Raw genomic sequence first — 7187 nt, forward strand, 5'->3', positions numbered from 1 at the left:
TTTTCAGAAGGACTGTTCTTACCTTGTTTCTCTCACTGGCTGCCTCGCTGGCTGCCTCGCTGGCTGCCTCATCACTATGAACTGATTTGTCAGTGGCGTCTCGCATTACCTGGCAGCACAGAGCTATTCACAGGTTGGTGAAACTGATTATGTGAGTGTGAAGCAGCTTGTGTTTTATTCTTGACTCCACTGTGTGTGTGTGTCTCGTTTTTGTGCTATGTATTAAACTGTTTGTACCTCCTGCAAGGAAGAACAACTTAAGCCGATTGCATTGAGGTTAAACAATAAATCAAATGTGTGTGTGTGTGTGTGTGTCACTATAGGTGTTATGAATTCTCTCATGGAAGAACGGCTCTGTCGAATGTGTTGAGTTTAATTTTTAATTTAAATCTGACATTAGATAACTTGTTTGTTTTTATCTGTTGTACCAGTTATAACTGAACAAGGGATGGTCACTACCTATGTGTGGTTCTGTAAAACCATCTACGACTGTGCAGATGGTCCTACTGAGTATTGGAACTATAATATTATGTTGCTGAACATCAGTTGTGGTTTTTGTCATCTTATTAGTATTAACAAATTCTACTTTCTCAGAAAGAAATATGAAAAATTATTTGCTATTCTATTGTAGTAACAATTAAGTGACTGATATTTGTAGTGACATTAAGTCCCAATAGAAAATAACATTTCGCTACTTAGAGATGTTCCTTGCCCTATAGAGATGCTACTGTTATATACGTTAATTCACCTATCAATGTATTACCCTACTATCCTGCCCTTGGGCATATATGGGGATTTCAAACAGCTGAATGTCAAATGACCCATAGAAGGGCAAACCTATTGTGTCAAATCCTCAGTTATCCACACAGGGATATGACAAGTTACAAGAAAAAGTATACTTGTGTGTTTAATGAATGATTATCAAAATTAATGCCCTATAGTGCGGCAACAGTTTTGTGTCAATTCTCCCTGTAAATACATTGATAGGTGTATTATAGATATTTTAATTTTCATCACCACTTTATTATATGGTAACGTGGTCATGATTTTGTGTGATGTTGTGTGTATTGGGTATGATGTTCTTATTTGTAGGTGGAAACTCAGATATTGCAAGCAACTGGCTAGGGAATTCAACGTCTAATGAGGTAACCTAACACACTACAGAATGCCAAGAAATGCTTATTGGATCGAAGTCATCTCATCTTTATGCAATCACTGGGAGAATAAGGACTCATTGTTCCAACTAGTCTCCATGCCAGACGGTTTGTGTGGGGGTGGCAAATAAGCTTCTAGTCACTGTTGCACACATTCTGTGACCACTGTGGAATGTTGGCAGAGCCAATCAGATTGCCTTGCGGACTCTATAAAACAAACACCAATTATTCAAATTCTTACTGTAATAAAGGACTGAAGTTTAACAATGCCATAGGCTTAGGATATTTGTTCCCCTTGTACAGAGCTCTTATAATCATTGGATTTGTGAAGTAGTGGAATTGTCGAGGAAGACCTTCATTCAAATACATCATGACATTACCAGTACAATTTTCGCCTCAGCTTGCTCAGACGTGACTGGCATGATTCATCCTTGCCACAAAATTTACCTCAGCTTGCTCAGACGTGACTGGCATGATTCATCCTTGCCACAAAATTCGCCTCAGCTTGCTCAGACGTGACTGGCACGATTCATCCTTGCCACAAAATTTACCTCAGCTTGCTCAGACGTGACTGGCACGATTCATCCTTGCCATAAAACAATAGCGTGATGTAATGCATGTCAGTTTATTCATGGAAAGTGTACAACAGTGATCAGACTGTTTATTTCTCGCCCCCACACAAACTGTCTGGTATGTGAGACTAGTTAGGTACCTATATACAAATGTTGTACTTTTGCTGCATATTCAAGTTTTTTGTTATTCAGACAAAATAATTGTTAAATCTGCAATAATGGATAAATATGTGGGAGCTGATGAAAACAGAAAAGAAACTCACTGTAGTTTCTAATAACTATGTTACATACTGTGCAGGAATTGTGATCCACAGATGTGATTACTGTTAACCATTTAATTGAGTGACTGACAGTCTACTTGTTGGCTAATGTATTACAGTACATAGTTCTACGTATATGACTCAACCATACAGTTAAGGTACATCTTTTTTATAAAGGACAAAAATTACCAATCTTTAAGAGGTTTCATTGTAGACAAATTTGTAAATTCTCAGTGCTATCTCTTATACAGGTTATTGTACAGGAACATTTCTAATATTATTGGTAATTAGAACTGCTCCCGTACAGTATGAGTCAAGCATATGTTGAATGACCTATTGCATGTATGGTATAATTATGTACATATATATAAACTTATCTATTGGAACCACTATGTAACGAACCACTACGTACGTATGTAACGAACAGTTTGAGACCAACTGATGAAATCTTACTGAGAGTTTGTCCTTTAAATTGGAACCACAGAAATTTTTCTTTATAGTGGAGGGTACTTTAAGAGAGGTTCTACAGTTAGATAATCCATCAATGCTTTTTAAATTCAGGAGTAAGAGTTACATGGTGCAAGTCAAGGTTGTCGACCAACAGGAAGAATTGTATGCAAAAGAAAACGAACAAGTAGCTACAGGTATCAAAACACACATATTGAATGATCAATAAGTGGGTGTGGTTCCATGGTAGTCTACAGGCTCCCATAAGCAGGCATAGCACTTTTCTTGATGCCATGCAGACTTGGTGCGTACAACAACACAAACCCAATAAGTGGGCATAATACCATAGAGGATGTGGGTGTGGCTCCATATATCACTTAAGACACCAAAAACATTCTCAAATGGTGCATGAATACAGCTCCACATTAAGTCCCTTGAAATGCAACCCAAATGACCTGACACTAACACACTAATAGACCTTCAGTGCTGGGCACTGTAAAGTGTTAATAACAATAGCACTTCAAGTTCATACATGCATAAAGAAGGACAGTAGATGTACTCTATAAAATTGACGAGGATGCATTGATTTTTATTGCGGAAATTTTGAATGACATGTGCTCTTATATTATAGCACCTGAGAACTGATACCAGTAGTATATGGGAGTAAACTTCACAACTTCATTTTTTATCCCCTTAATTCTTTAGGCTATCATTAGTTGTACAAGAGATGAAATGGTGACACAATTAGTATGTGTATTGTAAAGCACCTTTACACAACTAATTTTTGTTGATGGCTACATGTTATTGATATCACCCTCTTTAAGAAAATGGTATATTCTTTTTGCTGGAGTGTAGCCAATCGTATTTTGCTGTACATAGAGTGTATGCTCACCTCAATATGCTAGCTGTATCCTCACACCTGAAGGCTGCATTAGTGTTAGTGTAGTAGATTTAGTGCAAGTTATTTGCTATTTTTATCCAATGGTAAATTTGCAGAAGTACTTTTATTACTCCATGATTTATAAGGTAGTTGTGCTTGAAAACTTATTGTCCTTTACTGTCTAAATAATGCCTGCATGGCTGACAGCTGTAAAGAAATTACTCGTACAGTGCTTCCTGACCCCTAGGTACCAAGACATGTTCAGATAATCAAAGCCTATTTTTATACAGAGTTACTCTAATGGAATGAACGCCTTAGACGAAATACTCTAATAGAACAGACACATCTACTGTAAGTGTGTTGATAGTCGAAGGTCAGATAATCAAGTATTCACTTCTATTAGGTGTGATATATTTAATCCATTGTTGTGACAGCTATAGTGGATACTTTATGTGTGCACTGGTGCTATTGTAATATACACCTAAATGCAAAACTTCAATCATGTCTTTTGTTGTTGCTGTTACCCTTGAATGCTCACAGTCAAATTGTTCATCATTAAACATAGATCAGTCATCTCACAAGATCACCATAGTACAGACTCATTGTTCCACACCTCATTTAGACGAGAAGTAAATCATTCACAATAACAATGTGAATCCACCTACAGATTAAGAACATTACACTCAATCATAGATCATCACACAAAATCATCACCACATAATAAAGTAGTGAATCATTACCTAATATAATATACCTATAATGTAAATAAAAACAGCAACATTTCTGTAGTACAAGGAACATCTGAGTGGCAAATTAGGGAAAAATATTACTTTATATTGTGAATTGTGTGCTTAAACTTGTAGTCACTTGATATTACAACAATAAAATAACAAACACATAATTATCATGCTTTTGTATGTCTTCCTTTAATACTTAATAAGGTTAAGACAGATGGCTGATCAATTCAAATCACATTTTTTAATTTTTATAGTAATCTCACTTAAAATTGTCAACCATTACAACATGTTTCGGTAGTGCATTCCAATGTTCAATTATTATTCTTTAGAAAATAATTATTTCTTCACAAATTTTCATGCACTGCATGCTTGTACAATTGAATGTCAATGGGAAATGGTGGATCTGGTAAGCTACAAGGATTGGTGCATGTTACCATTCAATTTTTGATATGTGGCTCTCTAAATTTTCTGTATACTAAGGTGGGTGGTTGTAATCTTTCATAACGATGAAAGTCACTTGAAGCTCTGTGTTTAAGTGATTCAACTCTGTTAATGTCACCCTAATAATGAGGCCCATAGATTACAGCAGCATAGTCGTAGAACTGGTTGAATCAAAGTTATCTCCAATACAACAAATATCATAGCGTCCAAGGACCTAAACATCTCTTTATTAAACCCATCAAAAGCACAACTGCTTGTTCACACATATATAATACTCCTGTAAAACTATCCACGACAGCGATCAACCAAGAGATCAACACTGTGATGTTAATTTCTACTGACTTAAAAGAGGCAATCAAGTGGCTTGTTTTAGCAAAACAGTAAATTAAGCTTTGTCCCCTTTTCCTGAGATGAAATCAAGGTTGATCAAATATCTTGATCACAGTCACAGATGGTTTTACAGGACCATACATAGGTAGTGACCATCCCTTGTTCAGTTATAACTGGTAAAGCAGATAAGTTAACAAATGTCAGAATTTAAAAAAATTTAAACTCAACACATTCGGCAGAGCCGTTCTTCCATGAGAGAATTCGTAACACCTATAGTGACACACACACACACAAGCACACGCACGAACAGATTTGATTTATTGTTTAAACTCAATGCAATCGGCTTAAGCTGTTCTTCCTTGCAGGAGGTACAAACAGTTATGCACCTATCAATGTCAAACCCCACCTACCCCAGGTCGGGCAGAGGTTGGGACTGTTGGGGATTTGCAAATGCGAGAATGCAAATTCCCCAACCCTGGGGACAACTTTGAGTTACGAATCCCCTACTAATTATCCCGGGAATCACAACAATATGAAAAAGTACGGATATTCGTGTTGCAAATGCCCCTACCCTGGGGACGAGCTTGGGTGACAAATCCCCACCTGCTTCCCGACCTGGGGTAGGTGGGGCGTGACATTGATAGGTACATTACATAGCACAAAAACGAGACACACACACACACACACATAGTGGTGTTACAAGAATCATAGTGGTGTCACAAGAATAAAACACAAGCTGCTTCACACTCACATAATCAGTTTCACCAATACCTGTGAATAGCTCTGTGCTGCCAGATAATGCGAGACGCCACTGACAAATCAGTTCATAATGATGAGGCAGCCAGTGAGAAAAACAAGGTAAGAACAGTCCTTCTGAAAAAACGGCAGGAGAAACTAAGAGTTCTTCTAAACTGGCTCAATTTTTTCGCCCTTCTTTTCTAGCGGCTGCCAGCCTGGCGGAGAGCACGACGTTGTTGGCACTGCTAACTAGTCTTGAACATGTCAGTATCCAGGATACGTACACAACATTATCCGGAAAAAAATATTTCGTGAAAATTTTCTAAGTCGAAATATTTCGTGAAAATTTTCTAAGTCCAAAGTGTGCCCCAAAAAAAAATACAGCTACCCTGCTAAGAATTGTTATTGACTCATCTCTACAACCCTAGCACTAGTGCCAAAACAATAAAGGAAAACATTTATGCTACAACAATAGCCTCTATCACGCTTTATCACTGCCAGTTCTCGTGTATCGTAAGTGTATTCTAATTAATTAGTGCATGCGCTAGTTTGTAGACTTGTAAGAAAGAGCAGTATTAGCAGTTGTAGCTCGATAGTGGGGTCTCCAGTGTTGCAAGAGATGGATAATGTCTGGATTATTGTTTGAAAACTGTTTCCAGCTCAGTGCGTGAATCCAGTCCGCGAAATCATAGGGGTTAAATATCTATGGCGAAATACATTAGGTCATTGATATGTGGTGAAAATGACAATTTTGAGTCAAAGAGAATTTCTAAATAAAGGTGTTGGGTAACTCGCTGCAAAAAGTGATTTCTGATAGTATAGTTGAAAGTAGAGGAAGATGTTAGTCTACTACAGGTAGCTAAGTATCACACACTTGGGAGTATTTAATTCCATTAACCAACTTTCAGTCCACTTTATTATAAGGTTGAGGTCATGTTGTATAATAATAATAGATCTTGCTGACTACTGATAGTTCGATTTAATATGCAATCATCTGCAAAAAGTTTTAAATGGGATGAGATGCCACACTTGATGTCATTAATGTAGAGCAAAAACATCAATGGGCCAAGAACAGTTCCTTGGGGAACACCTGACTGAACTTTCACAAAATTTGAATCATGTCCATTCACAACAACATGCTGTGTTCACTGAGTCAGCCAAATCTTTATCCAGTCATAAGTTGTACCTTGAATCCCATAGTGAGAAAGCTTGTTTAAGAGTCTACAATGCGGAACTGTATCAAATGCTTTCCTAAAGTTGATGAAAATCGTATCTACTTGGGAAGTATTATCCATGGCCAACTGTATGTCTTCAACAACTGATATGAGCTTAGCCTCACACGAATGACCTGCTCTAAAACCAAATTGCTCATCAATTAATATGTTGTTGGTGTTCAAGTGCTCTGCAATGTGGTGATACATAATATGTTCTAATATCTTACAACAAACTGAAGTTAGTGACATTGGCCGGTAATTGTTGGTGTTGCTTCTATCCCCCTTTTTAAACACAGGTGTTATGTTGGCTTTTAGCCAATCATTTGGTATATGTCTAGATGTTAGGGACTGGATAAAGATAACAGTTAGAATTGGAGAAATCTCTTTTGCACAAAATTTTAGAATCCTGGTAGG

The sequence above is a fragment of the Dysidea avara genome, chromosome 5 (genome assembly GCF_963678975.1).
Source record: "Dysidea avara chromosome 5, odDysAvar1.4, whole genome shotgun sequence".
NCBI classification, from domain to species: Eukaryota; Metazoa; Porifera; class Demospongiae; order Dictyoceratida; family Dysideidae; genus Dysidea; species Dysidea avara.